Genomic DNA, 2500 nt, shown 5'->3' with positions numbered 1-2500 from the left:
AGACCGAGGCATCCAAAAAATTTTTTTTTTTTTTTCTCCGATATACCAAAGCAAGAACAAGAAGACCGAGGCATCAAAATTTTTTTTTTTTTTTTTTTTTTTTTTTTTTTTTTTTTTTTTTCGATAAATCCAACCGAGAACAAGAAGACCGAGGCATCCAAATTTTTTTTTTTTTTTTTTCTTTCCCATATACCAGAGAAAGAACATGAAGACCGAGGCAACCAACAAAAAAATAATTTTTTTTTCTCTTTCCCGGAATTTTTTTTTTTTTTTTTCGAAATAGCCGAGAAAGAATATGAAGACCGAGGCATCCAACAAAAAAATTTTTTTTTTTTTTTTTTCCTAATCTACCCAAGCAAAACAAATAGAAGACCGAGGCATCCAAAAAAATTTTTTTTTTTTTTTTTTTTTTTCGAAAAATTTTTTTTTCACAAAAACTTTTTTTTTTTTTTTTCCCCAAAAAATTTTTTTTTTTCGTTCCAAGCTAACCAAGACATCTACTATTCACTAGTAGAGCAATCGAGACTGCAAAGCAAGCAATGCCCCTTACTTGCAGCTCTTGGTGCTGAGAACTCCCCCCCCCCTATAGTAGTCTTAAGTAAAACCACAGCTCTGACAGGAGTAGATATTGCATGCGAGCGAGGAGTCGTAATGGGCAAAATTGACTCGGGGGACCTCCAAATCGAATTCCGTTTCGAGCAAAACACTTCTTAGGCTTCAAGGAAGCTCCCATAAAATTTCCAACCCAAACTCCAAACTTCATTTTTTAGCCTACAATGCCCACGTGCACGCCGGTGTGCACGCAGGGGTGCTTGAGCATGCGGGAGAGGAGCCATAATGGGCAACATTGACTCGGGGGACCTCCAAATCGAAATCCGTCTCGAGCAAAACCACTTCTTAAGCTTCTAGGAAGCTCCCATAAAACTTCCAAACCCCAAACTCCAAAACTTTTATTTTTTAGCATACAATGCCCACGTGCACGCCGGGGTGCTTGAGCGTGCGGGCGAGGAGCCATAATGGGCAACATTGACTCGGGGGACCTCCAAATCGAAATCCGTCTCGAGCAAAACACTTCTTAAGCTTCAAGGAAGCTCCCATAAAACTTCCAAACCCAAACTCCAAACTTTATTTTTTAGCATACAATGCCCACGTGCACGCAGGGGTGCTTGAGCATGCGGGAGAGGAGCCATAATGGGCAACATTGACTCGGGGGACCTCCAAATCGAAATCCGTCTCGAGCAAAACACTTCTTAAGCTTCTAGGAAGCTCCCATAAAATTTTCAAACCCAAACTCCAACTTCATTTTTTAGCATACGATGCCCACGTGCACGCCGGGGTGCACGAGCGTGCGGGCGAGGAGTCGTAATGGGGCAAAATTAACTCGGGGGACCTCCAAATCGAAATCCGTCTCGAGCAAAGCATTTCTTAGGCTTCTAGGAAGTTCCCGTAAAATTTTCAAACCCAAACTCCAAACTTCATTTTTTAGCACACAATGCCCACGTGCACGCGGGGGTGCTTAAGCGTGCGGGGCGAGGGAGTCATAATGGGCAAATTAACTCGGGGGGACCTCCAAATCGAAATCCGTCTCGAGCAAAGCACTTCTTAGGCTTCTAGGAAGCTCCCATAAAATTTCCAAACCCAAACTCCAAACTTCATTTTTTAGCATACGATGCCCCCGTGCACGCGGGGGTGCTTGAGCGTGCGGGGGAGGGAGTCATAATGGGCAAAACTAACTCGGGGGATCTCCAAATCAAAATCCGTCTCGAGCAAAGCAGTTCTTAGGCTTCTAGGAAGCTCCCATAAAATTTCCGAACCCAAACTCCAAACTTCATTTTTTAGCATACTATGCCCACGTGCACGCCGGGGGTGCACGAGCGTGCGGGCGAGGAGTCGTAATGGGCAAAATTAACTCGGGGGACCTCCAAATCGAAATCCGTCTCGAGCAAAGCATTTCTTAGGCTTCTAGGAAGTTCCCGTAAAATTTTCAAACCCAAACTCCAAACTTCATTTTTTAGCATACGATGCCCACGTGCGCGCCGGTGTGCACGTCGGGGTGCACGAGCGTGCGGGCGAGGGAGCCGTAATTGGCAAAATTAACACGGCGGACCTCCAAATCGAAATCCGTCTCGAGCAAAGCATTTCTTAGGCTTCTAGGAAGTTCCGTAAAATTTTCAAACCCAAACTCCAAACTTCATTTTTTAGCATACGATGCCCACGTGCACGCCGGTGTGCACGAGCATGCGGGGCGAGGAGTCATAAAGGGCAAACTTACCTCGGGGGAACCTCCAAATCGAAATCCGTCTCGAGCAAAGCATTTCTTAGGCTTCTAGGAAGCTCCCATAAAATTTTCAAACCCAAACTCCAAACTTCATTTTTTAGCACACAATGCCCACGTGCACGCGGGGGTGCTTAAGCGTGCGGGCGAGGAGTCATAATGGGCAAAATTAACTCGGGGGGACCTCCAAATCGAAATCCGTCTCGAGCAAAGCACTTCTTAGGC

This window comes from Cornus florida, unplaced genomic scaffold, assembly GCF_030987335.1.
Source record: "Cornus florida cultivar Cherokee Brave unplaced genomic scaffold, ASM3098733v1 CherokeeBrave_3.0.0_Hap2_scaffold_218, whole genome shotgun sequence".
Classification (NCBI taxonomy): Eukaryota; Viridiplantae; Streptophyta; class Magnoliopsida; order Cornales; family Cornaceae; genus Cornus; species Cornus florida.
Note: the sequence above shows the minus strand (reverse complement) of the source record.